Source organism: Sorex araneus, chromosome 6, assembly GCF_027595985.1.
Source record: "Sorex araneus isolate mSorAra2 chromosome 6, mSorAra2.pri, whole genome shotgun sequence".
In the NCBI taxonomy this organism is placed as follows: Eukaryota; Metazoa; Chordata; class Mammalia; order Eulipotyphla; family Soricidae; genus Sorex; species Sorex araneus.
Window position 1 is genome coordinate 142555648 of NC_073307.1, and position 22729 is coordinate 142578376.

Consider the following 22729-nt stretch of genomic DNA (forward strand, 5'->3'; position numbering starts at 1 on the left):
TCTATCTTAACCCAAATAAAAATAAGCAGGATCTCTTTTGGGTTAGCATAAAAATTCACAAACAATAAATACTATTACACATATTCAATGAGAAATTATCTTCCATGTTAGATTATAACTTCCTCAAGGTCATGGAAAAAATGTTAGTCACCTTATTACCCAGCCTGATTCTAATACACTGATCCACAGATGATTCAATGCACATCAATGTAAGAACAAATGAGCAATTCTTTAGCAGTGCATGAAACTTATTTCATGTTTACAACATGAAAAAATATAAAAAATAAAAGATATATTTACTTATCTTTTTGAAGAGAACTGCTATGCTTGCTCACAATGGGCAGACAGAATTGTAGCTAAACTCTCCTTCACCCTACCTTTGATGCCTTGGGGACAAAAAGGAATTGATATCTGCACACCCATAGTGATTCATACATTGCTCAGTGTACTTTCTGATGCTTTCACTCTAAGAGTCTGACAGTGAGCTAGCACGAGTTTCAAATATAAGAACTAAAAATTTCGTCAGGATTCATTAGTAGCTTTAATAAAATATATATCTTAAAATTTCTTTTAGAATAGACTTTATTTTGCATATATTTCTATTTTGTAATGATTAATTCCCTTAACTTTTTACTGAAAAAGTAATGTGATATGACTAGAACAAATATGTTGAAACTGCAATGGCATAAAATATATTGTATTCCATGCTAATACTGATCAAGGATCATCTTAACATGTATATGAATATTTCATTTATTTTTTTCACACTGAGACTGGGATGAGCTGACCTTTTAACAAAGCTCATTAAAATGTAGTTAATGAAATGCTTTGTTCATTATTCTTTTCTAAAGACAATATAATACAATAGGAATACTTCCAACAAGGTTACAAAAATTCCTCTGAGAGTGAGAAAAAGAGAATTGTTATTTGGAGTTCAGTGGGGTATAAGGTCTCTTTTCACCCTTGGCATCTCTATGGTCAGTATTTTCAAATTATCTAAAGAAAGTCAGAGCATGGGTGACTGGGAAGAAAGTCAAATGGATAAAGTCCAGGAAAAAAAAATACAAAAGTGCAACAAAGCAAGTTTTCAGAAGTCAAAAAAAAAATGTTTAGGATTGTCCTCTAGAGATTTCAAGGTCAAGGAACCTTGAAATTCAGTGGGGTATATATAAGTTTCAACATAAAAGTGATGTTATATTTAAAATTATAATGATCATGGCCTATAGTAGTTTCTATTTCTTTGCCCTGGTACCCCCATGTTCTAGATGAATCATGATACGCAAGGTGTTTCTTCCATTCTGCTTTTTCTTTTTTTTTTAATTTTTAAAAATTTTATTGAATCACCGTGAGATAGTTACAAGTTTCCATGTTTGGGTTACAAGCTCACAATGATCAAACACCCATCCCTCCACCAGTGCATATTCCCCACCACTGATATCCCGGGTATACCCCCCCTTTCCCACCCTCTCCCTGCATCCATGACAGACAATATTCCCCATAATCTCTCTCTACTTTTGGGCAGTATGGCTTGCAACACAGACACTGAGAGGTCATCATGTTTGTTCCATTATCTACTTTTTCTACTTTCAGCACACATTTCCCATCCCTACTGCTTTCTCCAGCCATCTTTCCATTTTGATTTTTCTAAGTTCTTCTGACCTGGGATGCAGTGGCCAGGAGGGGTTGTGCCATATGATAACCCAGGGGCATCATCTGAGAATGTTCTTTTCTACCACTCTAGGTAGGTCTGTACTAGTCTCACTTTGTAAAATGATGCAGAGAAAACAAACCTTGTTCAGACCTGCAGATCACTGTTGTGACCAGCCATCAGGAAGATAGTCCTATACTTATCATTCATGGCCATGACCTCCTGGTCCCAATCTCAGATGTGTTAAACAGACTTTCTGTTAGACTCATCAAAGACAAGCAGGACACCCATCACATTATGGTAGAAAGACATGGTGATGCATCTGAATTAGAGGAGTCCTAATTTCGATTAGACATTATAGATATTATGAAGCCACTATATATTCAGATTTTGATTTATCTGAACCGGGATTCTTATGACACAACAGGGGAGCCTTAAAGATTCTATAGGATGATGAAATACTGGAGCCAAAATAAGTATCGGGCCATTTCTGATGTACAAAAATATCTGGGTGAAATAGGTGTCTTATATGTAAGGTGTGTAAATTACTATAGCAATACTATCTCTTTTGTGTGATTACTTAGTACCAGATACTGCTCTAAGCAGTCTGCATGATTCTTCACAGGCTTATTAACTAAGTTGTTACTACTGTTTTTCTGTCAATGAGGAGAACAAAACACAGAAAGATGAAATCACTTTTTCAAGACAAGCAACCAATATATAAGGTCTCATTCTCTTAAGTAACACACTATCTATAAAAGATAGTTTTGTGAATAGGAATTTTCCTGTGATTCTGTTAAACTATTCCATTCATTTTGAAGGGGGTTATATTTAAATAGATGATAATCCCAAGAATTAAAAATATACTTTAAATAATTCCCCACCCTATTGAATATATACATATATATATTGGTTCTATATACTTCAAAGTACTTATGGTTAATAAGATATTTTGAAAATAGCATTTCTTCCCATTGGAGGTAAAAATTATTTGGATGTAGCAAAACTAAGAATTATGACTCTACTTGTAAAATCCCATTGCTCATCGATTTGTTCGAGTGGGCACCAGTAACGTCTCTTGATTGTGAGACTTATTTGTTACTGTTTTGGGCATATCCAATACGCCATGGGTAGCTTGCCAGTCACTGCCTAATAGGTGCAATACTCTCGATAGCTTGTCGGGCTCTCCGAGAGGGGCAGAGGAATCGAACACAGGTCTGTTGGGTGAAAGGCAAATGCTCTACTGCTGTGCTATCGTTCCAGCCCACTTATAAAATAATAACCATATATAATCATTGGTATGAAAAATACTTCTATTTAACTTTCAAATAAACATAACTAAAATTAATGTGCTAATACCCTAAGAACATGAATAATGTGATAATTAATATTCCAAACAAAATAAGTATCAAATATTTAATTCACAAAAATCATCAATCTAATAATGTATTATAACATCCATGCATGTTTTTTATATAGAAATTGAAACATATGCAACTCTGACTTCAAGAACTTTACATTTGGTTACAAAGATGTTATTACTATCAAACTGTCTATAATTTCTGTTAGCGCAAGACATTTATATCTGCAAGGTTTATAAATGTATAAAGTTGAAGAAGTATTCTTGGAAAGAACAACATTAGACATTGCAGCACTAAGAATTGAAGTTGAGATAGTAAATTATTCTGTAACAGGACACACCAACTGACTGAGACTAAATTTTAGTAGCATTAGTTTAGTGAAAGATCCCAAATCTATCTGTATACAGCACATAAGTCACAAATTCTATATTTGTACTTATTTCTTTGAATAAAAAGAGCCTCATTAATACTCCCACTGCCCATCCAAGAACATGCCCTTTCTCAATGAACAAGACTATCATTTCTATGGTCAATATCATATTTCCTTTGAATGGTTCACAGACAAATTAGATCACACATTCAATTGCAGCACAGAATTCCAGAACAGTAAATTATTAGTTACAGAAGTAGGTGAATAGTACCTAAGAATTTTCGATGGTTCACAAAGAATGAAACAAAATTTAACATAAAACTTGTATGTACTCTAGAATCAAGTAACAGATGTTGATATTTGAATAGAGTACTCTTCCTTATGAGTAAGTAGGTCATAGGTAAAACTGACTTCCACTGAAATGGAAATTCTCGAAAGCTTTCTTTTTCAGGTAGTTACTATTCTCTCTCCTCTCAAACCACAGGTCCCTCTGGGAATTAAACTGCAGAAGATATGAAAACTGGCCATAAATGCACGCTTAAGGCAGGCATTCTCATAGCATCCTGATAAGCAGAGTTTAAAGTCAAGAATTCTAACACCACATCAGCATGAACACAAGCGTTTCTCACACACAGCATAAAAGTGGTGAACTCTGTTTCAAATGCTCTTGTGGAAGATAAGGCTGGTAGCCACAATTCTACTACAACAAAGAACTCTATCAATGTTTGAACCATAGAAACAACCCACCTCAAGAAGAACAGATCTTCCTTCAATCATGCATCTTTTGAGTCTCATAGCTCAAGACTGGGCCCTCTTAAGTCAGATGTCTGAGCCTTCAGTTCCCTGAATACCGACTGAGAAGATTGCTCACCTGCTCACAGCTCTGGCTTTGTACGTTTTCCCCTCAATAAAAGGCTGGTCCCAGCTGGTGTATAAGCTTTCAGGTCATCCACTCTTGATTACTTGACATTAGATGATCTTGGACTTGATATTAATTCTCTGTGAGCCCCAGTATCCTCTTCATCAAATAGGGATAATGACAGTAAACACTTCACTCAGTTTCTGTGAGGATTAAATGAGATAATCTATGTCAAGTGTTTATCACCATACTTACACACAGGGAACATTCCAAAATACTATTTTAAAATTCAGGGTTTGTTTTCAGGAGATTATTTTTTTTCAGTCAAATAAGTGATTTTTGTCATATCTCAGAAGGAACTGAACAATAAATCTTTGGGATTTTATTAAGAGCCATAGCTTTTCTTCTGTAGTATGTGACTCAATTGTTGGTGCAGTAGGATTATTTGAAAACCAAGTACATCTGAGTTTCATATTAGAAACAGATGTATTTTATAAAAGAGAGACTTCTTTTGAAAAGCTAAGTTTCTACGTAGCTTCTAGATATTTGTTTTCATCTCTTGAAAAGGAACAGAATGCCTGTGTTTTGAGTCGAAGATAGTCTAGGTAACTACACATTTTTCACAATTATTTATCTATATCTTGGTTCCTTTATTCAACAATTATGCACTGCACATACCAAACTATGCAATGTAGTGAAATCAAAGTGCAAATCAAGCTATCCTTGAGAAGTAATAGTTGGCTAGTTACAAAACTTGACAATCTCCCAAAACTTGAAAATCTGAAAATTTGCTAAGGCAAAATATTTAAGCTACGCATTCTTGCAAAAAGCTAAGAGAGCAGATTTTCCCATGAACAAATTTGATAAAGAGCTGAAACTTGAAAGTGCATACTCACACACACACACACACACACACACACACAGATGCTGTTCGTCTCGGACTGTTCTCTCTCAGTGGATATCTATCCAAATAGAATTTGGAACTAAATGAATGTCATATAACCCAACTGATAAGTTCTAGATTTATCATATCAAGCATGGAGATGCTTTCCTTGTGAGTGTGTCAAAAATCTCTGGAGTCTAATGGTCAAAATTATTATATTCCTCTTAGATATCCCAAAACACCATTGTGAAATCAAAGGATACAAATCTCTGCCATGCTGAAAGCCCTGATATAATTTTTTTTCAATCAATTCTCATGACTTGTGGTGGTTTGAGCAACATACATTTGGTTATATGTTTATTTACTTCATTATGCTAGAATTGAACACAGGACCTCATACACATAGATGTATCACTGTATCACTGTCATCACTGTAGTCCCCATTGTTCATCGATTTGCTTGAACGGGCACCAATAATGTCTCTATTGTGAGACTTGTTGTTACTGCTTTTGGCATATCAAGTATGCCACAGGTAGCTTGCCAGGCTCTGCAGTGTGGGCGGGATACTCTCGGTAGCTTGCTGGGCTCTCAAAGAGGGTTGGCCACGTGCAAGACAAATCCCTACCCGCTGTGCTATTGCTCCAGCCCACACATAGAGGTAAGGCTTTTAAAAAGGCCCAATTATATTAATTCCAATAGCTTTCAGAAAGTATCCCTCAATCTTGAAATGTTAATATCCTTATTTGGCTGAGGTCAAAACATCTGTCTATCTACCTGAATGGATTTTGTGAGAATTACCAGAGACAACATATCTCACACTCTAGGGTCATAGCTCTACTAACGCAATACATGTGTTGGACAAAGAAGTGTGGGAAAAAAAATTTGAGGATTTAATGGAGGTAGGTTGGGTTTTCATGCTGGTGACTGGAAGTAATTTCAGTTACTTTCCATACGGGACAAAGTTTTAAGGAGAACACAAATAGGTGTAACCTTTTTCTTTGACCATGCACTGTGGCCATTCTAAGAACTAAGAGCTTGAGTGCTGCAGCAAATTCAAAGAACAGTAATAAAATGATGGTAGAAGTCCAACTTCAGTCCATGCTTTTCCTTTCAGGACAACATGGGTCTCCAGATGGCATTTAAAATATAATTGTTCGTACTAGAGTTATATAGTGGATAGGGAACTTGCCTTGATTTCTCAGGTTTAATCCTTGGCACCTCATATGGTTCCCAAAGTCCCACCAGGAATAATTCCTGAATACAGAATCAGGTGTAAGCCCTGAGCATCACCAGGTGTGTCCCCCCAAATAATTAATAATAATAATAATATTAATAATAATAATTTTCAAAGGAAACACGATTCCCCTTGCAAGGACAGAGCAGTACTATTACCAGAAATAACTGCTTTTACTACTAGCAGTGGTTTAATGATTCTCTGTCATCACAATAATAGCAACATGACATTCAAATGTGACTACAGCTTATCTGAGGCTATTTTTGGAAAGCCGATTTTGTGGAGAACATAGAAATGTAAAGTCTTGGTTCCTGCTTATTTCCCAAAAGGCTTGGCCTGCAACTCACACATCCTTCCCCTCTGTGGACCATTTATGGCTTTCTAAAATAAACACGGTGATTTGATGTAGCAAACAATACATATTAAAGTGCAAAATTCATTCTTTACAGAAAGAGTAGGACCTGAAAATATAATTCATTTCATCAGAAGAACCATCCCTCATGAAATATTCTACTGCCAAAAACTTGACCCCTGATAAGAGACATACCCCACAAACCATAATAGCAACAACAAAAATAAGAAAAAAGATCATACATTCCTTCAGGTAAGGATGTGGCTTAAGTCTTCTTTTCTTTTCTTTATTTTTTCTTTCATTTTACTCTTTTTACTGGCAAGGGTGGGGAGGTCATACCTTGTGATATTCAGGACTAACTCCTGGCTCTTCACTCAGGGGTTACTCTTGATGGTGCCCAAAGGACAATATGGGGTACCAGGGATTGAATCCAGTACCAAGGTCTGTGCATGCAAGGGAACTATCTCAGTCACTTTATTGTTGCCCTGTTTCAGAATTTTGATTTTCATAGACAAATCTTAAGTAAAGGAAGAGTTCTTAACTCTCTCAGAGGCCTCCTGCACCCCCATGGAGACAGTGATCACATACAGTACTCACCTTCAACTTCTTTCCTCCCTCAGAACAAATGATCTCTCTAAAAGCCTACTCTCCCATACTTGCTCCTAAGTCCAGCCACTTCTGTCTCTTCTACAACCTTGTGGATCTGGATTCTATCTGCCCTTTTTCTTGGTGCTGTAAATAACCAGTTAGTCTTTGCATCTTTGTTTTGAACTGTACACTGTAAACATTTTTTTTTTTTTTTTTTTATAATTTGTCCTTTCTCTTCTTCAATCCATGCCCATGGTCAGGTCAAAATCAACCATATTATCAGAGTGAAATCCACCTAGTGGTTATTTTCAGCCATTTCAACTTTTCTCTTTTTTCCTTATCTGATTAAGAAATTAGCGTGCACCATTAATCCACTTATTTACCTACTAGTTGACATTCAAACTCACTTCCTATTCACTTGTATGTCATCTGAATCTTCCTTCACCAATCCATCTTCATTTTGGTGGGAATAGTTCCATCTTTCTCACTGATCTTTAACATCTAATGATTTTTCCAGTGAGTCTCTGATTTCCTCATTTTTATAGATATTTTGTTGTTTGCTTTGTTTCATTTTGTTTGGGGGACACACTCAGATGTACTCAAGGTTTAGTCCTAGCGCTGCACTCGGGGTTATCTCCTAGACCAGGGTTGGGTCCATATATGATCCCAGGGTTTAAACCTGAGTCAGCTGCTTGCAAGGCAGCTAACTACTTCCCCTCTGTCCTCTCTCTCTAATCATCCCTTACAGGGAGTTCAGGGATTATTTTCTACTTGGTTTCACCCACAAATTAGTGTTTGACTAAGTGTGGACCTCTAGGCTGACAACAGTTTTTCTACCACCCTTTAAGTGATCATCCCTTGTCTTAATCACAATAAAAAGGCAGCTTCTGTACTTCTCATTGTCATTCCTTAGATTGCAATCGATAGTTCATCTTTGATTGCTTTCAGGATTGTTTTTTTTTCCTTTGTGTATTATCTGAAGTTTCACTGCCATGTACCTAGGTGCTAAATTGTTTTAATCATCCTAGCAAGGAGCTGACATACACAATCATTCTGCAGATGGGTAAATTGTGATTATTTTTAGCTCAGACAATTTTTCAGTCCAGACAAATTCTGAACCTTCTCTCTTTCATTTTTTTTCTCATCTTCTTCTCTAAAACATCTCCTGTGGGTTTTCCTTTAGTATGCTGTTTACCGTATTTTCTTTCTTTATTCTGATACTACTGACCTAATGATTTCAACCAGAAGTTTTTCTAAGTTACTAGGGCTGACTTTCACTGACCTGCATCTTTACAAAGATATTTGATCACAGTACCTTAATTAAAAATCTCATACATCCATAAATCCTATGATTTGGGCTTCTTCTTAGGGTGAATAAATGCCAGACCCAGGACTTAGTTTGTTTCTCAGTTCTGAAAGCTCAGAGATTTGAGGTCTCTTGCCTTAAGTTGCTTCCTTCACTCTGAATCTAAGTAGACCTTCTTTTTTTGATTTTGAGTCTCTTTTTTCTCTCTCCCTACCCATTCCCTCTCCTACCTCCCCCTCTTCTCCTCTTCTTCCCCTCCCCTCCCCATACCCATCAGTGCTTGGGGCTTAATCCTGACTCTCTGCTCAAGGATCACTCTTGGTAGGGCTTGGTGACCACATGTGGTGCTCAGTGGTCAAATCCTGGTCACCACCTGCAAGGTGAACACCCTCCTCACTACTCTATTGCTTTGACTTTTCGCTAGATGTTTTACAAATATTTCTTCTATTCTTTCACTCGCATAAAAAACTGGATTTTTTTCTGTATCATCTTTATTTCAATGACAGAAACTTATGCTCTCATGATTGAACTTTTCTTGTGCTCATCTTATCTCTGACCACATATTCTAAAAAGAGCTCATTTCTGTGTTTTTTTTTCTACTGACAATTAAGTGTGGCTATTTTGAGAGAATAAACGTCTCCTTTAATGTTCACCTTGACTGACAAGTCCTTGAATGAACTTCAATATTTTATGTAACTCATTTTTGAAATTTTCTATTTGAATATCTTGACTTCTCTGTGTAGACCAATCCAATTCACTGAACCTCCTTAGCCTGACCCTGTTACCCAGTAGCATCTGTCAAACCCTTCCCCTCAGTGAGAATGGACAGTCTCTCAGGATTTCAGCCACATCGACATTCATGTCACTAATCATTTGTTTTCTCCTCATTCTCCTTTGATTGTCAGAAGTATTAAGAAAAAAACCCAAAATCTATACTCTTTGATCTCACAGATCTTTCTGATAGATTTCCTTTTACTATAGGATATTTTCCCCCTATAAATTATGAAATTAAATATTGCTAATTGAGTCCTGGGCTACCACTTTAGTCTCACTTTTGACATATCTTTGTATCATTACACTGACCACAAATGAACTCCAGTTTAATTAAGCTATTTATAATTCCATATTCTATGAGTTTGTTCAAGCTCTTGTTTCTCTTTGTAATGCTTTCTCCTTGTTCCTTCTTTTCCTCTTCAGTTTAACATTAGTTTATCAAATCTCTCAATCTTTTCCAGAGGAAGATGAAAACATCTTCTATCATATCCCATTGCTATTGGAAATGTATTTCTTATTTAACCTTATTTATCCTGGCATAATAACATGCCTGTCTCCTATTCTTCATTCTGAGATTGTGACAGATTTAAAACCAGGTTTTCTTAATCCCAGATAGACTGGTTTATTGGATCAGCGTAACCAATTGTGTATATTTGCGTATTTCTAGGTGTGCATGTGTGATACTATGTGCATGCAGAACAGTAAACTTGGCCTCTAATTGTTAGGTACTTGTAGTATTGCCTGCCCATTGGAAATGAAAATTAAAATGTGTCCAGAAATCATCCAATGTCCTAGGGATGGGGAGCGGTCATGATCATTATTGGCTAATAAACACTTCATTTTCATATGACTACTTCATTATAAGTGATTAGACATCCCCAAGATGCCACTTTAGCATGTGGACTCTTTGAGTTTTGTTGGCAGGCAAGTATCCTAGGCTCACAAGAAGCTTTGATCACTCTCATAACTACCTAAATAGTATTTGAACATATTACCCAAAATAAAAGTTCTGAATTGAAATAACTTTCCACCTGTGAAGCCTATGTCTATGGCAGAGATAGACATAGGCTTATATCTACCTCATAGATAAAGGTATTATCTTTACAATAATATCAGATGAATCACTCTTTCCTTAGGTTATGCGTTCCCATCTTCAGTCCTTGCTTCCCCAGGCCATTTGCTTGTTTTTCAGTTCTGGATAATACTCCATTTTGCCTCATTTTTCTCCGAAATTTATATTTTACACAGGTTCAACTATTTGTCTATACATAATCAAATGTAGTCCTTTTGGCTACTATGTCTGATGTCGGTTCTAGCTCGAGCAATTCAATGAGCAACGGGATGGCAGTAACTGTGACAGTGATGTCTGATGTTAATTTGACTATATAACCAAACCAATAAGAATTTAGACAGACCGGGGGCTGGAGTGACAGCACAGTGGGTAGGGTGTTTGCCTCGCACGCTGCTGACCCAGGTTCAATTCCCAGCATCCCATATGGTCCTCTGAGCACTGCCAGGATTTCTGAGTGCAGAGTCAGGAGTAACCCCTGTACATTGCCAGGTGTGACTGCCCCCAAAGAAAAGCAAAAAGAAAAAAATTTAGACAGACAGAGGAATAGGGCAAAAATTTCCCTCAACAATAGGAACCATATTCTAAAAGTCCTGTGTTGATAGTTACATTCTTTAACTATTAGTTGCATAAATCATATGTTCATTGAATGAATAAAAATGCTTAATTATCAAGATATAATGCAAATTATATGCTTGTATATCACATTTTCACCTCTCAATTCATTGATATCTATGAAACAAAGTATACTTGAACAGTTATATACAATTTCTAACTTTTGAGCAAATAAAAGAAATAGAGTTCACAAAACATTTGAACACAGTCTTCATATGGACAACAGAGTGAAAGACTGAATATTAACCAAGATTTAGTCAAGTAAGAACAATTAGCAATTTTGTGAATTGGCAGCCTGTTCAAATTTATTTTGCCAAGGCTAATGTTTAGTCAAGTCAATAAGCCTGCCAATTGTATGAGCCTTCTTCATTGAATGAGCTTATGTTTGAATTTCAACAACTCTACTTTAACCTGAAGGAAACAGAATCTCCTGGGTAGTTGTCAAAACAAGTGAATATGTTGACAGTGAATTTTGGAAATGAAATCAAAATAAGGAAAAAAAAAACTGTTTCTTAACTTTTTATTCTCTAGACATTCGACAAATTTTAGTGGATATTTTTGATAGCCATTTTAAAATGATAAGATATCCTTAGTGTCCTTTTACTCTTTAGGGAAAAGACCCTTCAAATGTACAAATAACCTAAACTACTAGAACTGAAAGGTTAAAGAACTTGAAACAAATTCAATTCAACCCAATTCAAAGGTAAAAATTGAAGAAAACATAAGAAAGACAGCATGGAATTTGGCCTGGAAGAAAATAAAAGGTTGTTAATATCAACATCTACAATGAAAAAAAAAATCAGAAGTCAACTCAGATTAGAGAGATAATACAACTGGTAATGTGCTTGCCTTGCATGCAGATTTTCCAAGTTTGATACCCATAACCCCATGTTTACCAAGCAGCTCATGGAGTAATCTCTGAGATCAGAGCCAGGAATAAGTCTTGATCATGGCCCAATGTGGCATAGAAACCCCCCCCAAAAATATTAATAATAAACTCATTAGCAATCTTCACTAGAATCTTTCGGTTTTGAAAATTTTGTAATTGTATGCAAAACTATGTGTTCATATATAAGAGCATCAGAAAACAATTTTGTATTCAGTTTGAGATAGAACAATCTCTTGTGCAAGATGTATTATATAAAGATTTTATTTATTTATTTATTTATTGCTTTTGGGGTCACACCTGGAATGCACAGGGGTTACTCCTGGCTCTGCACTCAGGAATTACTCCTGGCGGTGCTCAGGGGACTATATGGGATGCTGGGAATCAAACCCGGGTTGGCCGCATGCAAGACAAATGCCCTACCCGCTGTGCTATCACTCCAGACCCATATATATGGATTTAAGCCTGGAATAAACACAGGGCAGCAATGATATTTATTTCTAGAATGTAGAACTAATGGGATCAAAATGATTTCTTTTATGTATCTCAGTATTTTAAATTTAGCTTCAATAGTGATGTAGGCAGGATAGGGAAGGCCTCCTCCCAAAGCAATGGCATAAGCCAACCTTGCAGAAAACAGGAATAAACAGGAACTAAGGCCTACTAAGACCCTCACCTGGAGCTAGCAACAGGTGGAGAGAAGCTCCTGCAGAAACAAAAGGTCAGGAAAGGAATTTCAAAGAAGACCATCACCATCCCCAACCCCACTTTAATTAGCAATGGATTTTTACCTAAGTAGAAGCCCCATGTGGGGGCAGCTTAGAGAAACCCCATAAAAGCTACCTTGAATAAAGAAAGGGCACACACATACTGCTGGAACCCATGTGCGGCTTGCACCCACTTGGCCAAGAATATGTGGTATATGAGCACGTGTACCCTGCATCTCCCCTTTTTTTTCACTTTTTTGGGTCACACCCAGCGATGCTCAGGGGTTACTCCTGGCTTTGCACTCAGGAATTACTCCTGGCAGTGCTTGGGGGACCATATGGGATGCTGGGGATTGAACTCGGGTTGGCCGCATGCAAGGCAAACGCCCTACCCGCTGTGCTATCCCTCCGGCCCCGTGCATCTCCCCTTTTGAGATGTGTAATTTTATGCTTTCATGTCTAATGCTGGGATGTGTGTAGGGGCTCTCTCTGCCCTTGTAGAATCCTGGGTTCTCTCTTGAGCATGTTTTTCTCTCTTTCTCTCCTCTCTCTCTCTCTCTCTCTCTCTCTCTCTCTCTCTCTCACTCTCTCTCTTTGTCTCCCCTCCCCCGTCTGTCTCTGTCTGTCTCTCTGTCTCTCTCTGTCACTGTCTGTCTGTCTGTCTCTCTCTCTCTCTCTCTCCTCTCTTTCTTCCCTTCCACACCTTTCAAAGCCCTCCAGATAAAATCTATTTACTTCACTGCTTGTCTACTCCCGAAACTCCTTTCTGCCAAACAAGACAAGAACCAAGTAATCTTGGGTTCCGGGTGGCAGAGGCCCATCAGGAGAATTACTTAAAAATATAAAGTAGATTCAAAGATACCAGTGATTTTCTACTTATTTCTTTAAAAGTCTTTTAAATGAGGCACCAAGATTTACAGTTATTTGTAGTTGAGTTTCAGGCCTACATTTTTCAACACCAATCCCATCCTCAGTTTGAATAATTTTCCTTCTTTTAAGATTTATAAAAATTCTACACTGCTACTTCTTATTGCTTATGGGTTCTTGACAATATTTGATCAATTTGCTGTTTCTTGAATGCCTTATCCTTTCATCTCTGTGAACCTTTGTAATTTCCTCCTTCCTTTCCTTGAAATGATTTCTTCAGCCATGTGGCTTGTTCCTTTCTATCTTTGAGAATCCCCAACAGTATTATTGTTAAAAAAAAGAGAGAAATGTTTTGCTTTCTCTTCCATTTCTCATTCCAGAACTTCTATCTCTATGTTCCCTTATTTTTCTTCCAATATTTATAAGCATTTTTAAAAAAATATTATACATTTTTCTTGGAGAGGAAGACATCCCCAGTGGTGCTTGGGGTACTAACTAATTAGTAGTGCTAGGAGCATAGTACCCATAGGACTTTCTTCTTGCAGGGCATAAATTCTAGCCCTGCACTATCCGCCTACCCTTTATTCTAACTTACAGGAGACAAACAGTGGGTCTTATGAAGAGACCTTGCTAAGTGCTATATGCCAGCTCGTAGGACAGCTGGAAATCCTAAGAGCAGTTCAACAACAGTTTGGTGAATGAATGGATGAAATAAATATTTATGTATCTAGTGTTAGAACCAAAACTGTGACAAATACATACTGTTCTGAGAGAGTTTCCAATATGGGAAGAGGCCAGCTATTAACAACTAATTATAAACATGCTGATTCCACAAGCATTGATCCTAATATGCTAATGACAACATGGCATCTCCAGTTCAGGCTGTCTTCCCCCAAACACTCAGAAATTTTTATTATTATTCACATGAATTGAAAGCACAGAAAGACTAAATGAGAAATGGTCAAATATTGAGAAGATTTTTAATATGACTCAGTTATGGTGGGAGAAAGAAAACAAAATCATTTATCCACAAGTTAAAGATAAAATGAGATATGGGTCAACTAAGCCACGTAAAGAATTGAATTATATATTACATTAAAGAATCAATGAGAAAGCCAGTAAAGACGCCTGAATTAGAAACTCATATTTATCATTTGTTATTTGACTTCTGGAAAAATGTTTAAATATTACCTCTCTGATGATACCAAGGAACTGTTGTTACACTACCCCAAAAAAGTATTCCCTCTTAACTACTCCACACAGGAAGTTTCATCATTTGTGCGTGTGTGCGTGTGTGTGTGTGTGTGTGTATGTATGTGTGTGTGTGTGTTTGTAGGGGGCGTGCTTATAACCCCCAAGTTGAATTTTAAATTACATAGGTGTGATAAGAAACCAAGCAATAAAAATTTTTAAAACAACCTATTCAACCTATAACTAAACTGTTAAGCTAAGCTATTAACTTATTAACAAATACAATAAAAATAAACTGTAAGTATAGAGTGTCCTCACAAACTAATTTTTAAAAGATGTTCAAGTCTATGCACTTCAGTTTTGTTTTGTTTCTGTACCACTGTGTTGCTCAGTGATTAGTCCATACTCAGTACTCAGAAGTGACTGAGTGTTGCTATGGGGATCTTCAGGTGCTAGTGGTCAAATTTGAGGCTCCCACATGCAAAGTATGTTCTCAGCCCATTTAGCTATCTTTCAACTTTATTCCATTCTTGCTGATTTGAAATACATTGTTTTCCCCTGATATTAAATGACAATGGACATTTGTCATATGCTATAGGCCAATTCATATGTCCTCTTCATGGAAGTGTCTATCTCCTCTCCCCATATTTTGGCGGGATTTTGGTTTCTTTGTTGCTGAGCTTTTTTAATGCTTTATGTCCTGTATTAGTCTTTAATATGGTGTGTTACACAGATATCTCCCCCAATTTAGTAAGATACTGTTTTCTTTAAGTCTGGTTTCTTTTGCCATGTCAAAACTTTGTTTTGATGCAGTCTTACTTGCTTACTTTTATGTCTGTTACCTTTGTCAATGGGACTTTATCTTTGATTATACAAGGGAGATTTATATTCTAGAGTGAGAAGCATTCTGTTTATATTTTCCTCTCTATATTTATCCTGGTATAATCTTCAGATCTTTAATGCATATCGAGTTAACTTTTGTGTATGATGTGAGATGAGGATTAAGTTCATATTTTTGAATGTGGCCATGCAGTTTTTCCACACTATTTGTTGAAGAATCTCTCCTTGCTCAACTTCCTATACCCAGTGAAAAGTGCGTATATCAACATAGGAAACAAGCAGTGTGGTATAAAAGAGAATCATTATTCACTGCTGGTGGGAATACTGTCTGGGTCAGCACTTATAGAGAACAAGATGAATATTTCTCAAAATACTATAACTAGAGTTCTCATCTTATCCAGCAATTCCACCACCCAAAATACAAAAATATTATTTCAAAAGAAAATATGCACACCTATGGTACTTGTAGCACTCAGTACAAATAGCCAGAAATGAAAACTAACCAAATGTCCAATGACAGATTATTGGATAAAGACTTTATGGTAGAGATTCACAGTGGAATATTATACAGTCATGAGAAAAGATGAAACCAGGCAGTTTTCTGCAGCTGGATGGAACTGTAGAGCATCCCATTAAGCAAAGTCAGAGTCAGAGGAACAAATACCAGATGTTCTCACTTACCTGAGGTATATAAGAGTAACAAGAGTAACAAGACATGGAATGGAAAGCAGTGAATGATGACAAACCTCTGATTCTGGATTATAGAAATAAGAATTCCATGGTCGGGGGTGGGGTAAAGATTGGAGGAAGGGGAAAATGAGAAAGCTGACTTGTGATAGCATATGATAGCTTAAAGGCATTTACTAGTCAAAGGTCTTGGGCATTTTGCTGTACATAGATGATGCAACTATGTACATTGACAACCTAACTGTAAATACTAGTGTAAGCATGTGACCCAAAGTATAAATAAATTTAAGAAAAAAGATTTTGCTAAGAAGGCATGTAGGGAGAGGGAGGGAAACTGGGGTTGTTGGTGGAGGGACATTGAAACTTGTGTTGGTTTTAGAGTTGGAACACAGAATGACTAAAACTCTGTTTCAAAGCTTTGCAAATTACAGTGCCCAAATAAAAAAGTAATAAATAAAATAAAGGTATTCCCATCATTAGAATCCAAAAGATCTCTTTCTTGAGATTTATGTGAGAAATATATATTTAATTTATATATTTAGTGACTTTTGAAGATATAATTTGATATAGTGTATTTATTAAGTATTGTGACAAAATAAAGATACTAAATATTGCAGTGGGTTTATGATAACTATTTTTCTTTGGAAAAGTCAAGCACACATAGTTTTCTCTATATATGCCCTAATTGCAAAGTGGAAATTTAAAAACAGGGAAGTATAGTTTGCTTGTTTCCCTCACTCTTCCCTAAGGCTCTGCTATCTAGCTACCCACTAAAGCTAAATACTGTAGCGCTGTAGCACTGTCATCCCGTTGTTCATTGATTTTTTCATGTGGGCACCAATAACATCTCCATTGTGAGACTTGTTGTTACTGTTTTTGGCATATCGAATATGCCATGGGTAGCTTGCCAGGCTCTGCCATGCGGGCAGGATACTCTCAGTAGCATGTTTGGCTCTCCAAGAGGGAGGGAGAAATCGAACCCTGGTCGGTCGTGTGCAATGCAAACACCATACTCACTGTGTTATCTCTCCAGTCCAAGCTAAATACTAACAAACGGATATTAACGTTCTTTTGATGTGCCTTATGTACATGCATAATTTTAATAGATTAAAAGTGATTCTTGCATCCTTTCTATTCTTTTTTCTTTTTCTTTGTTTGTTTGCTTTTGTTTTGAGGCCATGCCCAGTGGTGTTCAGGCCTTATTGTGGTTAGGATGTCCTGGCTCTGCACTCAGGATTACTCCTGGTAGACTTAGGGGACCATATGGGGTGCTGAAGACTGAACCCGGTGTGCTGTTTTCAAGGCTAGCAGCCTATGTACTGTACTACCCCTCTGACTCCCATGTTTCATGCTTTCTATTGTGAGAATAAAATAGCAATTATGGCTCTCCAGCTTATAGTGGTTGCTCAGGAATCACTTTTGATGAATTCGGGGACATTATGGGGTATTGGGAATTACCTCAGGTCACCCAGGTGCAAGACAAGTGTCCTGCCTGCTGTGGTATTGATCCAGCCCCCTAAACTATTTTTAATGCTTTATGAAGCTCAACGTCATAATTTATATTTAAGTATTAGTGCAGCTTTGAATAAACTTTTGTTTATGACTTCTTGTGATTAAAAATATCTTGGCACTACTTCCAGAAACTCTGTTGGGTTTACTTTGGGGTGATTAATAGTGAAATTTTTTTCTGACCAAGAAATTTGAGACTATAGTCACTCCCATTCCTTTGTTTATCTGTAACCACTTCTACCAGTTTATCTGCTCTTCCTCTAATCAAACTATGTTAATTTGTAAGGTCAGACCTTGCTAGGACGGTGTACTTGTATTGTAAGTTAATATTGTCTTTCTCCTCTCTTATGTCTTTTGAATAGTTTACTTTAAAACAATATCCTTTTTTGTATGGACAAAGAAAGATTTTTATTAATATGCCTTGTTAACATGGGATTTAATTGACTTCAAATATTATTCCCTCCCGGGCATCTGCTTTCTGGATTTAAGCCTCAGCTGCCCTTGCTTCCTAGCACCCTCTAAAGCAGGGTCCCGACGAGGGATGGGACGGACCCAGGGCAAGCTGTGAGTTATGTGCTACCCTGGCATCTAGATGGGCCTGGCCAAAGTGCCTAATGCTTAACTATATGTTAAGAGCTTGGTCATGGGCATGTCATGTCATGATCCAAAAGCAATGATGAGAGTAGGACCCTGCTAGGGCTAGGAAAGACTAATCTGGCCTGAGCGCTGTAGTCTGAGATCGAGGTGACCCGGGGAGAGCAATTCTATAAATTTAATGCATCTCGTGCTATGTCCATACAAAATGATTCATAATATGAATACTTATATGTTAGTTGGACAGAGAGAGGAGAAACACACCCATGGGATTCCGCTCTTGGGCGGATGTCCTGCTGAGAGAGATTCTGTCCTAGTGAAAGCATCCCCTAAGGGATAGAACTTTACCCCCTATTGATTGTAACCACACCTATGCATAAGCCCCAGCCCGCAGCATCAGGAGCCGGATGCAGGGGATTTAAGGTGGCTATGAGAGGGGGCTGGGGGCGAGTGCTGTCGAGTTCCAGGGCAAGTTCCAAGAGAGATCCAGAGAAGGAGAATGAAGTAGGATGGGGGAGGAAGAAGCAGGAGGAGAATCAGAGGAGAATGGAGATGGGAATGGAATAAACTGCTATTGAGACCAACCAGCCTGGCTCTGTTCTTTCCTTCACCTGCCTCGTCATCGCCATCAAACTCCCTGGTGCGGTGTCCATCTTTTCTTTTTCATTTTTGTGTTTTAACACAATTATATACTGATGCAATGTTGGCATAAAACAAAAACTAAAAGAACAGTTAACAGTATAATTTAAAAAAAAATACACATTGTTTTCTCAAAGTCATATCCTTAGCTATAAGTAGGAAACTTATATTGCTTGATTCAAAAAGTATGGGCTCTCAATATTTGTTGAATAAATAAATGGATGAATAAAAATATGTCCATCTGTTCTGATAGTCTATTCATTCGAACAACTACTTACAAATCACTGCTAGGCACAATTCTAATCACTGAAATTTTATTAAGAATTTCTGAACCCTCACAACTTCATGTAATTCTATCCATTTTATTTTTTAATAAAAATGTAGTGTGACTCATGTACTAAAGGGTTCATTTGGGAGGGAACGTAGACATTGGTGGAGGAAAGTTGACACTGGAGGTGGGCTTGGTGTTGGAATATTATATGCCCAAAAATCTAGTATAACAAATTGTATATCACTATGCCTAAATAAAAAATATTTATTTTATAACATGTAGCTCACCCACATATAACATTTTAAAAATTAATAATAAAAAATCAGGACTTTTTTTAGGTGTCCAAGTTTAGACTGTGAACATTGACTCCACCACCAAAAGTCTGTCTGTCTGTCCTTGAAATCAGTCTTTGTGTTGGCACAAATAAACAAGAAAAACAGAAAACTTTAGGCTTTTGCGTGGTATGAGAATTTCTGGAATATGACACTAGATTAGCTCTGGTTGCCTGCAGATAGCTTAGGTAACTGCAGATGTCCCGAAGCATTACCACATCTAATTCCTGATGGTAGGCTTTGGGGAAAATCAGAGAAATACAGAGAAAACCATATCACAATGATAAAATGCATGAGTAGGAAAAAATGTGAGGAAGACCAATCTAATTAGAAATATACATGTTGCAAAAACACAGATTACTGAGGGGGAGGTGTGCCCTCCAATTAATATTAAAAGAGATCACAAAGAAAAAGAAGCTATTTTATTTTAATTTAAAAAATGGAATCACCATTGTTGTTATCTTTTTAAAGTATTCTGATTTTATATATGTGGGAATCCCCATTAAGCAAAACTGTTCTTTTGCTTCTGGGGAAAACCAGAATTAGGAGCCAAGGATTTCTCTGAGCCAAGGTTTTGCATAAGTATTTTCCTAATTGGTGCTAGTAGGGGTTATAAGGAACCCTGTAAGGGGAAGGCTCCCTATTGAGAAACTGGAGTGTATAGTCACTCAGATATACATACATACATATATATATATATATAGCAAATAAAATTATATTTAAATACATATAGCCATTCAAATATATACATACATATTCAAATATAATTAATTTGTAATTCAAATACACACTCTTTTTTTATTTTGAGAGAGATTGTGAGGAATTTGTACCTAGTGATTGCTCAAGGATGATAGGGAAGCTTTCCTTAAGCTGGCTGTAAAAGCACCGAAAAAATGCTTCTTCATTCTTAAGATACCACAGTGAAACAAGGAGCTTTATTCTCCTTGGATTGAAAACAGTCTCACAAATAAGTGCATTGAGATCCACTGTCTCTATTGACAGGGAAAATTAAGGGGCCATTATGTTGTTTCGGAGGGCTATGAACTCAAAGTCTGGAGATGCAGCTCTTTATCCAGGTTGTAAAATTATCTTGTTTTTCAAGCATTTGTAAATTGTTAAGTTCTGTGTAACTTGCCTCATTACGTCGTTAGTGCTTATCTCAAGTACCTAAGAGTGTCTCTTTAAAATGAGAGAACATTTGGGAGAACCCATTTTTATTTTTCCTCAGAGCAACACATTATTAAAACATGTACTCAATTCGTGTGGATTTTGCCGCTGCCCAGGAGGAATGTGGCACTTTCCTGGGACTCATCATCTAGTACTAGAATTTTCCAAGTGCTATTCCCCAGAATGATGAATCTATTCTTTAGAACAACAACTTGCGTGGAGGGCTAGTTGGGCTTAAACGTCACCATGCAATATACTGAGTATGAATAATGTAGATCAAGATTGAGCTCATGGGTGGAGCTGGTGATATCAATAGGTTGCCAAGAAGGAAAAAAAAAGTGAAAGAAAGTACAAGAGATATAAAATGCAGGAATTCCAGAGGAATGGAAGTGAGAGATTTCAAAGGAAGAAAAGAAGGCAGTATCAGAACTCTCTCATCCTTTAAGAATAGGATATGAATGTTGAATGATCGTAGGTGCCTAAGTGAATTTGGCTAATACCTGCTTTATTGACCCACATGATGATAGTCGTGGTGGTGGAGGTGGTGGTGATGGAGTTTGATAGACTTGTCAAGAAAGCTTTATAGATAATCCTCTTTTTGTGTGGCAGAATTTATACTGATTATATTGATTCTATCACAACTCTTTTTCATCTTAACTCTTTCTTACAGTGTGGTGTGTGGGGAAGACATTTACAAAAGAAGATACACCCTCTCTCTTCTCTACTGTGCTGAGGGGCTACAGAGAGAGAGAGAGGCAGTGATCTTCATTAGGCAGGAAGGCCTTCGAGTTATCACAAATTAATACATCTAGCCAACTTGACTTTTGTTCTGTTGGCTGCTACATCAATGAATGCACTTGTTAATAACAGAAGAATTATTTCAATGAGACTCAACTTTATCATTTCTTTTATTAGAGTTTCTATAAATTGCTTAAGCATAATCATTTCCCACTTTCACAATTATTACAAGGAGGAATGATTCTGATTTAAATCAAAAATGGAGTAGTTTGCCTTTTTAAAGCCATTCCACTTAATGCCATGACACTTAAGGTCAGTATAGTTCTAGAATAAAGATGAGGACACATCCCCTTATTTTATATATATATATATATATATATATATATATATATATATGGCCCCATTGATCAAACCTGTGTTGACCATATAAAAGGCAAGTGGCTTTCCCACTATACTAGTCTTCTGGCCGTACAACCATTTCCAAAGACTAACTTTACTTTTTATGCATGCTTTAATATTTTCAGTTTCCTGTTTCATAGTTTTTCATGAAATAATTACACACATTTTTCTCTACGTGTATGTATTGAATCAGCCTAGCCACTTTGGAGAAAGTGAAAGAATCCAAAGTATTATTTAAGATCTAAAAAAAAAACACCAAAAATTGATAAGTATGTTACCTCATATGTTCAGAACACAGATACCCTGTGGCTAGGTATCAATTAAAGAACAAAGTAAAATAATAGGCATACTCAATGATTAGGGATATATGCCAGTATTATTTTGGATCATGTAGAATGTACTGATTCTATCTTTTATCTTTACCTCCATTATTTTGTCTTTGACAATGAAAACACTTTAGAACCAGCAATTTACCATTAGTTCTATTTTATGGATTAACTATTAAGGACTCTATTATATAGCATACCAATTCCATGCAAAAGACTAAGAGATAGAATAACATATGTCATTGTAGACTAGTTAAATTTGTGGAGAGAGATCAAGGACAAAAGCACATAACTAGAAATCACAAAGCCCTGAATTCAAATCTCAGCATTGTGTGGTCCCCTGAGAAGTACTAGATATTGCCTTAGAGGCTTGCAAAACTGCTTTCTGTATCCCAGAAGGTCCCAGTACCGCTATCCCTGAATACAGAACCATCATTTGGACAGATTAACAGATAATTTCTGGAAATAGTCACTGCAACCACTGAACACGGCTGTGAAACACACACACATCTGTAAA

At 36.8% G+C, this 22729-nt stretch overlaps 1 protein-coding gene across 5 annotated transcripts in view; it reads right to left on the reverse strand.

The window, feature by feature from the left end:
* The window catches only part of LRRC4C (leucine rich repeat containing 4C), a 1396500-nt gene that overhangs the window by 1114270 nt on the left and 259501 nt on the right, over nucleotides 1-22729 (reverse strand). For 4 of the 5 annotated variants that reach the window (XM_055143221.1, XM_055143222.1, XM_055143218.1 and 1 more), the window contains exon 2: nucleotides 4251-4441. The gene's annotated coding sequence lies outside the window, so the exon portion shown is untranslated. Of the gene's footprint in view, nucleotides 1-4126; nucleotides 4144-4250; nucleotides 4442-22729 lie in introns of those variants that run through there. The other variant, XM_055143220.1, reaches the window with a different exon arrangement.